Consider the following 13,919-nt stretch of genomic DNA (forward strand, 5'->3'; position numbering starts at 1 on the left):
CACTCATTGATTGGTGAGAAGTTTGCCCCTGTTCCTTAGCGGATTGTTCATGGGCAAAATTTGTTTTGAAATCAAATATTCCCACGTTGTTGCTTGTTTGGATCCATGCTTGTTGCAGACATTCTCATTTCGCCCCCCAATTATCAACAAATTTAAAGCCATCAAAAACAAATTGATTAGTTTGCAGTTTCGGAAGCAAAACTGAAAAAGTTATTTATGTAGCTATTTAAACATCGGCGATATGAAGCTATCTCATTTCCTGCAAACTATGAAGTCTTTTTCAACTGGTAACGTGGTCAAACCCCTTTTTTTGGAGCAATTGCCAGAGAATATACGTTAAATTTTAGCAATAAGAAATTGGAATCTTGATCAATTAGCCCTACAAGCCGACAAAATAGTGGAAATAGCGCATCCCCGGTAAGTCAACTTACTGCAAGACTTGAAGCTCTTGATAGAAAAGTGAATTCATATTCAAGAGGATAAAATGAAAAGCTGGGAACAGGATCGTCGTCGTAGTGGCTCTAAGTCTCAAGGGCGTAAAAATTGCCAAAGCCACCAAATGCGTTGCACATTGCAATCATCCATCAGTAAAAAACTAAATGCTGTTTGGGGTCCTGCGGCTCCCGAAATACCAATAGCAACATCATGTCGCTTATCAGTCAAGGACTACAAAACTAAACGTACATTTTTAGTTGACACTGGTGCTGACATTTCGGTGATACCACCAATATCAATGAAACAAACGTCAGCAAAAAGCTTTTTTCCCATGAAACTATACGCAGCCAATAGTACGAAGATTCGAACCTATAGTACTCCATTACTGCGAATTGATCTTGGAATGCGAAGACAATTTTCGTGGATATTTGTAATAGCAGATATAGCTCATCCGATTGTGAGTTAAAATTTTCTCAAGCATCACCATTTACTGTCAGATCTGAAAACCACGCTTTAGTTGATGGGAAAACTTTATTCAAAACCCAAGTTGAAATTGACAGTTCACAAATACCAATGGTTCATGTTATCAAAATGGAAAATTCCCCTTATAAGAATCTTATTAAAATATTTTCCAGACGTCACAAGTGTTAATTCTTCACTGAAAAGTACCAAGATCAATTGCAATCCTTTTCATCGTTACTTCTGGAAGGCCGGTATCTGCTCGCAGACTTGATCCCAAAAGATTGGACATAGCCAAGAAATAGTTCGAATTCATGTTGGATCAAGGTAATATACAATTCTCGAATAGCAAATGGGCTAACCCTTTGCATATGGTGCCAAAACCCAATGGATATTGGCGTCTTGGCATCCTTGCGGGGATTATCGTTTTCTCAACAAGATAATTACACCAGATAAGTATCCTATTCCATTTATAACCGATTTACCGCATAATGTGATAGGATGTAAAATCTTTTCTAAATTGGCTCTTGTACGAGCATACCTCCAAATAAGAGTTAACCCTTCTAATATATCAAAAAAAAAAAAGCCATAACTACACCTTTATGAGTTTTTGAAGATGACATCCGGGAAATGAGAAATACAGCGCAAACACTTCAAAGGTACGTGGATGAAGTTTGTCGTGGTCTTCCATTCGTTTTTATACCCTCCACCATAGGATGGGGGGTATACTAATTTCGTCATTCTGTTTGTAACTACTCGAAATATTCGTCTGAGACCCCATAAAGTATATATATTCTTGATCGTCGTCTGTCCGTCCGTCTGCCCGTCCGTCCGTCCGTCTGTCTGTCGAAAGCACGCTAACTTCCGAAGGAGTAAGGCTAGCCGCTTGAAATTTTGCACAAATACTTCTTATTAATGTAGGTCAGTTGGTTTTGTAAATGGACCATATCGGTCCATGTTTTGATATAGCTGCCATATAAACCGATTTTGGGTCTTGACTTCTTGAGCCTCTAGAGGGCGCAATTCTTATCCGATTTGAATGAATTTTGCACGACGTGTTTGATATCCAACAACTGTGCCAAGTATGGTTCAAATCGGTTCATAACCTGATATGGCTGTCATATAAACCGATCTGGGATCTTGACTTCTTGAGCCTCTAGAGGTCGCAATTATTATCCGATTTGCCTGGAATTATGTACTACGGATTCTCTTATGACCATTAGCATACGTATTTATTATGGTCTGAATCGGATATAGCCCGTTACAGCTTCCATATAAATCTATCTCTCTATTTAACTTCTTGAGCCCCCAAAGGGCGCAATTCTTATTCGAATTGGCTGACATATTACACAGGTCTCCAACATATAATTTAATTGTGGTCCAAACCGGACCATATCTTGATATCGCCCTAATGGCAGAGCAAATCTTTTCTTATATCCTGTTTTGCCTAAGAAGAGATGCCGGAAAAAGAACTCGACAAATGCGATCCATGGTGGAGGGTATATAAGATTCGGCCCGGTCGGACTTAGCTTTTACTTGTTGTGCTTACTGTATCTAAGAATGAAGAAGAGCATATCTCTCACCTCAACGTCTGAAAGAGCACGGAATTCTTATCAATCCTGGCAAATGTATATTCGGCGTAGATAAAATTGATTTCCTTGGTTTCAGTATTTCATCTGGCGGTCTCAAACCTACTTAATCAAAAGTTGAAGCAATTGTTCAATATTCGAAGCCAAGAATTTTTATCGTAAATTTATGCCTGGTGCTGAAAAATATCAACTCCACTCACGACTCCACTAAAATGATCCATCAAAAAAAATAAAACTCCTATTGCATGGAATGAACGGAACACTACTTTCAAATGCTGCTATGCTATCTCACCCCAAGTTTGATGGAGAGATATGACTGAAAGTAGATGCTTCTGACAGAGCAATCGATGTAGCTTTGGAGCAATTCGAAAACTGTGACTCCTCATCACTCAAATTTTAACTGTTACCAATGCCGAACAGCAATATTTCGTTATATTGCGATGTTTGTATCATACATGCAAAACCATACACTCCTCTTCGTTATCGCAAGATATCAACGGACTTTCTCATTCTGGTGTACGATAAAAAAGCGTTTGCTAACTCAAAAGTACGTTTGGTCATCCATTAAAAGGATTGCGTAAACTGGGTTAGAAATTGCAAAATGTACCAGTCTGCAAAGATCAATCGAAATTCAAGGTGGCAGTATGGAGATTTTCCGCTGGAAACTCAACGGTTTTCTTCGATTCAAATGGACATAGCGGTCTTCTACCACCTTCCGAAAAGTTCCAATACTAATTAACATTAGTAGATCGTTTTACTCGATGGATATAGGTGATTCCTATGATAAAAATAACGTCCATGGAAGTCTGCAGAAAATTTTTCGAAGTTTGGGTATGTCGATTTGGTTGAACACAATGGACAGACAGAGGCAGACAATTTACTTCAAAGTTATTTGCCGACATGGTTAAGAACATTTGAGCTGGACATCAAAAAGTGGCCTCCTACCACCCTCAAGCCAATGGAATAATTCAGCGTGTTTAAAAACTGCTCTCATTTCTTAGGAAAATCATCAGTATTACTTGGCTTGAGAGCATCTTACAAAGCAGATCTAAAATCATCCGCAGCTGAGCTAGTATATGGAGAAGTTTTACGTTTGCCTGGTGATTTCTTTAAGGAAGATTCAGACTATAATGCAGCCTCATCAGAAGTTTTATCCTATCGCCATCAGTCATTCAGCAATGTAAAACCGGTCTCAGCTAGTAAGCATACCAATCAGAAACCATTCGTTCATAAGGACTTAGATCAAACATCTCATGTTTGGATAAAATCACAACCTGTTAACCACTTACAATTCAAATATCCTGGACCCTACATAGTTTGAAAAGGAATAACAAATATTTCAAGGTGCAAATAAGTCGAAATAAAGAATTCAGTTCAATAGATCGTTTACCATCGCTTTGTGAAGAAGAATCAGCTGAACAGAATACGAATGCAACAAATACTTGCTCTACTAAAATGGTATCGTTTAAATAAGTTTAAGCTAAAAGAGGTAATGTGGTGCACATCATAAATTTAAATACTTTACTTCAAAATACTTTGTGTTTCATTTTATTCTTTCACAGAGTAGGTTTTGATTTTATGTATTGTAAAGAAAGAAAATTTCGATGAAATAGTTTTTAGTTTAGAATTTGTTTTAAGACAAAAAACACTTTTAAATTTTTCCGTTTGTGGTCTCTATAGTATCAATGTTTTACATACAGAACCTAAGTTGTAATAAATGCACATATTGAATAATAAGTGGCAAACTCCTCTCTGGCAATCCGAGCACGCAAACAATTCGGATACCGTGGCGCGTTAAATAATAAGTAACAAGTAAAAGCGTGCTATGTTTTGGCCTCTACATACCAAACTTCTGTCAAACCAGCAAAAATTAAAGCTTCTAAGAACCGAACAAGGATGATCGAGAGTCTGGCTTACATGGGAACTATATCAGGTTATAGAATGATTTGGACCGTATTTAGCACAGTTGATAGAAGTCGTAACAGAACACCACATACAAAATTTCAGTTAAATCGGACAAAAATTGTGGCTTTTAAGGGCTCAAGAAGTCAAATCGGGAGAATAAATGTTAGGGTGCTTAAGGGAACGTCACTACGTAAGAAGGCTCGGAGACGCGAGAAGAATCAAAGTTTACGTTGCTTACGAGCATGCCATCACGTAAGAACGTTCGGAGACGCGAGAAGAATCTAATCGGGTACGCCACCATGTAAAAAGCTTCGACCCATGGCAGCCGGTTGAACATACAGGATTGACCCGATAGATTTCTTCATCGGCAAAGGCTGCCGCCTTAGTGTTCAATAAACTGCTACAACAGCAACAACAAGGCTCGGAGACACGAGAGGAATCCGAGTTTACGTTGCTTATGGGAACGTCACCACATAAGAAGACTCAAGTATTGGTTGCCTACGGGTACGTCACCACATAAGAAAGCTCGGAGACATAAGAAAAATCAAAGGTTAGGTCGCCTACGGGTACGCCACCACGTTGGACGGCTGGGACACACGAAAAGAATCAGAGTTTACGTTGCTTAAGGGCACGCCACCACGTAAGAAGGCTCTAAGACACAAGAAAAATCAAAGTTTAGGATGCTTACGGGCACGCCACCACGTAAGAAGACTCAGAGACACGGGAAGAATCAAAGTTTACTATGCTTACGGGCACGTCACCACGTAAGAAGACTCAGAGACACGAGAAGAATCAAAGTTTACGTTGCTTACGGGCACACCACCAGGTTCGGAGGTATGGGTACGTCACCACATAAGAAAGCTTGAAGACACGAGAAAAATCATAGGTTGCGTTGACTACGGGAACGTCACCACGTAGGAAGGCTCGGACACAGGAGAAGAATCAAAGTTTACGTTGCTTACGGGCACGCCACCACTTAAGAAGACTCTTAGACACAAGAAAAATCAAAGTTTACGATGCTTACGGGCACGCCACCACGTAAGAAGACTTAGAGACACGAGAAGAAACAAAGTTTACGTTGCCTACGGTCTCGCCACCACGTAAGAAGGCTCGGAGATACGAGATAAATCACAGTTGGCACTGTCTCTGTTCACTAGTTCACTTTTTTCACTGGTTGGGTATACTCTTTTGCTTCCTGTGGCCTTTATTTGTTTTTTTTTTACCGTCTAGCCATCTGGTTGATCCGTTACTTCACTGACTGATCCCGTTTCGTCACATCCATCACCTTTTATAACCAGCAAACTCACCATGGCAGCCATGATAGTCTGCTTGTGAGCCGCTGTTTGTTGCTACTCGCATACAACATTTATGATTGTTGCTATCCAACGGTATGTTGTTAACGAACTATTTTCCAAAAGTTGGAACCAACTCCGCGACACTCGATGTGTATGCATTTGCTATGATCATCAATGCTTGTTGCTGCTAACATCAAATGGGATCTTGTTTTCGAACTATTTTGCACAAACGTTGTTACCTATTATGAGGTAGGGCATATAAATTGGGATATGATGAGGGTCGAAGACAAGGGCCGAAATATATGCATTCAGTTTAATATATTTTCAATTAAGTTATTTAATTCATGGTTACTATAACAGAACAAACAGAACTCAATAGTAACAAAACAAAAGAACTTCTCTGGGGTTGACGATTGTAGTGATTGTGCGGCCAAAAACGAGCGTCACGACTTCTGGACCTCCCCGTACTTGGAGCAGTTGTTGAAAGTCACAACGGAACAGTATGTGCAAAATGTCAGCCAAATTGGACAAAAATTGCGGCTTCGAGGGGCTCATGAAGTCTAATCGGGAGATCGGTTTATATGGCGGCTATATTTAAATCTGAACCGATATGACACAATCCCCAACGACCTACATCAATAATAAGTATCTGTGCAAAATTTCAAGCGGCTAGCTCTACGCGTTCGACCGCTATCGTGATTTCGACAGGTTGGCTCGACATGGCTGGCTCGACCTAAAATAACATGACGATCAAGAATATTTCGAGGTATTACAAACGGAATGACTAGATTAGTATACCCCCATCCTACAAAATATACCCCCAACTACAAAATTTTTAGGCAATCAAGAGATTTGTAAAAGACCTCCAAATTTCACTAATTGCAACGGTAACGCCGGATGGAAAATTAGCAAAGTAGCCGTTGTGTGGAGCGGACGTATTTTCATTTCGCTCCTCAAAGAAAAATATCCGTATCTCGGAACCGGTACTACCTATTGCGAAAAAATGTTAACGCCTTTTTGGAGTAGACTCAAAATTAACTCCAAAGACCCAACAGCTGCGGTGGTGGCGTTAGACCGCAGCATGTTGTCCTGCCCTTCTATAGGTGTGGGTGCCTTGGCACCTGTAGTCGAGAGTAATGCTTCAAGCGCACAACTAGTCGTCAAACTAATAAATGAGGAAGAGACGGATAAACCAGATGGATGCACAGTTCGTCCCCGCCTTTAAGTAAAAGTGGTGTTTCCGACTCGGATTCAAACAGTGTCAGTGAAACAGTCATCGCAGCCGAATCGTGAGATAAGATCAGCAAGATGACGGCAGAGGTGAGCGATGACTTTGCTAACCTCACAAGCAGACTGAGAAAGCGATACGGGGCACAACGAAGGAGACAGAGGAAGACCAAGGAAGGAGACTAGAATGGATAAAAAGAACTCAATGCCTAATACCAAGAAGCCTATTTACTTAAAATTTGGAAAACTAGTAGAGGCAAAGATCCTAATATTGGAACATCAGGCAGTTCGGGGACGGTAGGCGCAATACAGCCTAACGAACAGGGACCCGATGACGGACCAATCACCGACATTCTCAAGATTCCAAATACTAGGATGTGCAAACATCCTAAAATTTAAACAGCAGGCAGTGTAGTGACGGGAAATTCAATGCAGCCTAAATGAGACCATCACCCACTCCCAAGAAGCCCATCTAGTGGAGGACCAATGATTGAGGTAATCCAGATAAACCTCCACCGGAGCGAGACAGCTACTCATTTTAATTATATATTTTCCCTAGAGTCGTCAACGTCGGATGCCACAGTGATGAGACAGGGAGACGGTGGAGCATATCTGGCAACACTTTATCTGCCTTTCGATTCTCCGGCACCGCCACCTACGTCGAAGCTGCAACAGTTGGTGAGGAAAGCAAAACAGACAGGAAATGAGGTACTAGTAGGGTGCGATGCGAACTCTCACCACATTTCGTGGGGTAGTACCAACACTAATAAGCGAGGCCAAGCTCTAGCAGAATAGGGTCAGAGAGGAGGTTTTAGATGTGACAATATATTCGAAAAATCTAATCGATGTGGTGCAGGATTGGAGCGTCTCCATTGAGCATTCCTTCTCAGACCATCGCTACATAAGGTTAAGATTAGTGCGGCAAGCGCCAAATAGGATAAGCTTCCGTAATAAGTTGAAAACCAACTGGCCAAAATTCGGAAGACTACTAGGAAGCAGACTTGGGCAAGATAATTTAGTTTGTCCAAGCATAGAAAACATTGACGACAATGTCAACATGATTACGACTGCACTAGTGGAGTCTTTGGAAGATAGTTTCCCTCATCGGGAAAGGAAATCTACCCAAGAAAACGCTGGTTGGGTAAGAGGTCCGCAGACTTTTTCAACAGAGTACGTCGTAAAAGAGCGGAAGTATATTGTGATGTGTATTACACACGGCTCAAGGAATACCATTAGATTAGCAGAGCGCCAAAACGTGCTTCCTGGAACCTATTCTGCGACCAGGTCGATAGCGTTAGTGACGCCGCCATGATAAAAATGTTTCTCTCAAAAACCCATGTCCAAACTGAAACGTTAGTAGACGAAACGGGAGTGAAAGCAGAAACAACGGAGGACATGTTGAAGCTTTTGATGAAAACCCATTTTCCACAGGATACGACGGGCCTAACGGAGACACCGGAATCTTGCAAAAACGAGGTTGATCGAAGGTTTATAATTATGTAATTTATGATGAAGGAATCCTTGAGGAGCTTCAAACCATTTAAGTCAACCGGACCGGCGTTACTACAAAAGGAGGCCGATTATTTGGCGCCTCATCTGGCCATTACTTTTACAGCGTGTCTAGGACTTGCATATACTCCGAAAGCCTGGCTGTCGTTAAAGGAAAAAAAAAACTGCACAAAGTTCATATAAAATGAAGCTTTTAAGTATATTTTTTCAGAAGATATTTTCGTTTATTTCAGTGAAAAACAAGTAAAAAGGCGTTAAGTTCGGCCGGGCCGAACTTTGGATACGCACCACCTCGGGTAATGTAAACCACCTTTCATCAAAATACGGTGAAAATTGCATACCTTATGCCCCATAGCAGTTATATGTTCCAATTTGGACCAAATACTATTAAGAACGAGTCATTGTTCAATTGTGTAAAACAAAATATTGGTCTTTTTAGTAGCTATATCTAAAAATAAACCAATCTGACCCATATACGACACGGATGTCAAAGAGCCTTACATAAGTCACTGTGTCAAATTTCAGTGACATTGGATTATAAATGCGCCTTTTATGGGGCCAAGACTTTAAATCGAGATATCGGTCTACATGGAAGCTATATCCAAATCTTGACCGATCTGGGCCAAATTGAAGAATGATGTCGATGGCCCTAACACAACTCACTGTCCCAAATTTCAGCAAAATCAGGTAATAAATGCGCCTTTTATGGCCCCAAAACCTAAAACCAAGAGATCGGTCTATATGGCAGCTATATCCAAATCTGGACCGATCTAGGCCAAATTGAAGAATGACGTCGATGGCCCTAACACAACTCACTGTCCCAAACTTCAGCAAAATCGGGTAATAAATGCTCCTTTTATGGCCCCAAAACCTAAACCCGAGAGATCGGTCTATATGGCAGCTATATCCAAATCTGAACCGATCTGGGCCAAATTGAATAAGGATGTCGAGGGGCCTAACACAACTCACTATCCCAAATTTCAGCAAAATCGGATAATAAATGTGGATTTTATGGCCCTAAGACCCTAAATCGGAGGATCGATCTATATGGCAGCTATATCCAAATTTGGACCCATCTAAACCAAATTGACGATGGATGTCGAAGGGCCTAACACAACTCTCTGGCCAAGAATCTGTGCAAAGCTTCAGCTCAATATCTCTATTTTTGAAGACTGTAGCGTGATTTCAACAGACAGACGAACAGACGGACGGACATGTCTAGATCGTCTTAGATTTTTACGCTGATCAAGAATATATATACTTTATAGGGTCGGAAATGGATATTTCGATGTGTTGCAAACGGAATGACAAAATTAATATACCCCCATCCGTCGGTGGTGAGTATAAAAATTTCATACCAGTTACAATAGAATTGTCCATATTGTCAACGATCAGCCCAAACGATTAAAGCTAGAATCATGAAATTTTGCGCGAATGTTGATCATAAATTTTAGGCACTGCATAAGAAACGGTTTTACGAAATTCGTACGAAATTCTTGGCCTCAGTGTTGTTTAACATCGAAGTCAGTCAATTATTTCGATCGCAGACTGTGACATGTGTATTTGCATTTTTTTTTTAAGATGATCTTATGTTTTATGTATGGTCTGCAGAGGGGAAGAACAACGATAACATGGTCTCCAAATAAAAAAAGCGAGAAAGCGAAATATATGGTGTTGTCATTCTTTTAAAAGAAAGTAAATGCATTTTTAATAAAACTTAGAATGAACTTTAATCAAATATAATTTTTTTACACTTTTTTTCTAAAGCAAGCGAAAAGTAACAGCTGATAACTGACAGAAGAAAGAATGCAAGTATAGAGTCACAAGCTGTGAAAAAATTTGTCAACGCCGACTATATGAAAAATCCGCAATTACTTTTTGGGCAACCCAATATATTATTCGGCCGTACTGTGCTTTCAATAAACGAAATATTTGAAGGATATTTTATCCCGTGACTGACTGACGACTGCCCAGCCCAATCGGCTAAAGCTATAAACATGAAATTTGGTACGAATGTAATTGGATCATAGACACGGGATAAAATGGGATTTTGTGATATTCGTCCGATTCGTACAGGGCTAACGGATAGAGATAGAACTTCCATATCAAAAAATATTAAATAATTGGTGTTCCGATATGTACCTATACATAAAGAACAAATATGAGAAACGAAACGGAGAAAGTACACGTTTAGTGCCGCAATTGTTAGTATTTGGTACTTTCTTTACTAATTCAGCTAGAGATTTGAAATTTGGCATGTAAGTACAACTAGGAAATATATATTGGGTGACCGAATGGTTTTTCAAAACTCCTCTATGTCAGTACCAAGTTGCACAAGAGTACGAATTAGGTAAAAAATTTGTATAAATGATCGTTTTATCAAAAATACGACCTATGAAATCATACTAGATATGGAAGAAAGCGTACTTATAGGGCTGCAATTGGTATCATCTTTTTTTTACTGAGCAAGAGTTCTAAAACATTAACATTTTTGGGACACAGTTACACCTTGACAGTATATCTTTGGCTATTAGAAGATATTTTTGAAATTTGTACATTTAGGTACTAAATGAGCTACAGCTCTTAAAATTGGAACACAATTTCACCTGAACAGCATATATTAGGCGACGAGAATATGTTTTTGAAATTCATACATTTTGGTACTAAAACGTTCAAAATGGTACTATCCTTTTGGATTGAGCTAAAGCTCCCAAAATTTGGAGACGCAGTTACACCTTGGGTGTATATATTGAGCGACTAAAAGTATTTCTGAAATTCGATCATTAAAGTACTATTATACTATAGGTACTATTACGTACTTTTTTGCGGATTGAGCAAGACATTTGAAATGTAGGATACAAGTATATTGGGTTGCCCAAAAAGTAATTGCGGATTTTTCATATAGTCGGCGTTAACAAATTTTTTCACAGCTTGTGACTCTGTAATTGCATTCTTTCTTCTGTCAGTTATCAGCTGTTACTTTTGGCTTGCTTTAGAAAAAAAGTGTAAAAAAGTATATTTGATTAAAGTTCATTCTAAGTTTTATTAAAAATGCATTTACTTTCTTTTAAAAAATCCGCAATTACTTTTTGGGCAACCCAATAACTTGAAGTATAAATTAGGCGACTAAAACAAACAAAATTTTACTTAATTTACTGGTTGAGATATAGCTCTCAAAATTGGTATACTGGTACACCTTGACCGTACATATTGGGCAACTGAATATTTTTCCTTTAATTCGTACCTTTAGGTATTAAAACGTACTATACGGTATAATTTACTTTGGAGATTAAGCAACAAATGTCCAAATTGGGAATTACTTTTTAGAAAAGTAGTACCAAAGTGGTAACAAATTTATTGTTGGTACTATTTGGTATTTTTTTTACGGAGAGGGACAGGTTCCTGAAATTTGTTGCGCAGTTATGACCATGCTTCAAATCAAACTGAGTGCCTACATGGATTTTTGGGAGGCTTGTATTAACGGGGGGTAGTGTATATATATAAAATACAAAAAAATCTTAGTCCGATTTTTTCAATATTTTGTATCAGTGGTAGTTAAAAATTGAACCACTTCATCAAAATAAGCCTTCGGAGGTGCCATTAAATTCATAACACTCGCGATCTGGTCATTAAACTAGCAAATAATTAGTTATTTGCGAAAAATCTTGGCGCACGTCACATGAGTGGCCAAGGTGGCGTATGATATGGGTAACGTGGGCATAATAACCGAGTAGTAATCATACGCACAAAGGTCCACTCAATTTAAAAAAGAAATTTAATAGTTGGATATGCAGGATGGATTGGATATGCAAGATAGTCGTCGAAATTAGTTTAGAATTAGCTTAAATTTGATTTTTTGAGAAGAACGATTGATAAATGGTTTAGTAAAAGGCCTTAAAAGTGAAAATCGGGAGATGCAGAAAATCGGGAGATGCATATATATGGGAGCTATATCTAAAACTGGACAAATTTCTATGAAATTCATAAGTCATCAAAAAATTTTTAAAAGAAACCTTCGTGCCAAATTTTGTGAAAATCTGTTAACAAACTGCTAAATTTTTGATTATTTTTCAAAATCAGACGAAAATATTAATGGGGGCTACATCTAAATCTGAACCTATTGCTACTAAATTCAATAGCAATGCCTGGGGTCATAAGGGAATCCTTTGTGACGATTTTTGTGCGAATCGGTTAACAAATGACTAATAATAGCCCAAAGCGGACGAAACATTCTCTGGGAGTTACATCTAAATCTGAACCAATTTTCATGAAATTCAGCCTTATAAAAGAATCCCCCATGCGAATTTTCGTGAGAATCGGTCTGCAAATTACGATACAGTTGCAATTTTAGTCAAATCGGATGAACATGTATATTGGAGCTATATCAAAATCTGAACCGATTTCTATGAAATCCAATAATAATGTCGAGACTTTTAACAGAATCACTCGTTCGAAATTTCGTGATATTCAATGATATACAATTTACGATATAATTGCAATTTTAGTCCAAGTCGGACGAACATATATATAGGAGCTATATCTAAATCTGAGCCAAATTCCATGACATTCACTATTAATGTCGAGACTTATAATCACTGGTGCACATTTCGTGAGAATCGGTCTACAAACAACAATATAATTGCAATTTTAGTCAAAATCGGACTAGCTGTCATATAGACCTATTTCAACATTGATTTCACTGAATTTTGGCATAGTGAGTTGCTCCTCCACATCCGTACCAGGCATGATTTAGATCGGACTATATTTATTTATAACCCCCGTACAGGCCCGATAAAGCTTCTTGAGCTCATAAATAGCGTTCATTTGATCCGATTTCGATTAATTTTTGAAAAGTGAGTATTTGACCATTCCGTATTCCAATCGAAAATACTCCGGTTAGTCTATATTTGAATATATCTGCCATACAGATCGATCACCTAATTTAAGATTTTTCGCAGATTTAAAAGGCAGCCACTTCCCGATTTCACTGAAATTTTAGTTGTACCATACCCCGATATATCCGTGTTGAGCATTATCTAGATAGGACCATAATGTAATAAATCTTTATACAGACCGATCTCCCAACGCAATTGACAAAGTCCGAGATCGGTTTTTTATACTTTTAATCCCAAAACTATATTGGTATATTAGTCCAGTCATTTCGTTTGTAACAACTCGCAATATTTATCTGAGACCCTATAAGGTATACATATTCTTGGTCGTCTTGACATTCTGAGTCGATCTAGCCGTAACGGTCCGTCCTTCTGTCGAAGATACGATAGCGTTCGATCGAATGAAGAAATCCACTTGAAATTTTGCGCAGATACTTCTGATTAATGTAGGTCGTTGGGGATTGAAAATGGGCCATATCGATTAAGATTTGGATATATATACCCTGGCCTCCAATACTCACAACGAATCCAAGCATGATAAATTCTTATAGATATAGGCCTTTAAAAATCTATGCAATACATGATCTGATTGTTACAAAGTAATTAAA

Source organism: Stomoxys calcitrans, chromosome 3, assembly GCF_963082655.1.
Source record: "Stomoxys calcitrans chromosome 3, idStoCalc2.1, whole genome shotgun sequence".
In the NCBI taxonomy this organism is placed as follows: Eukaryota; Metazoa; Arthropoda; class Insecta; order Diptera; family Muscidae; genus Stomoxys; species Stomoxys calcitrans.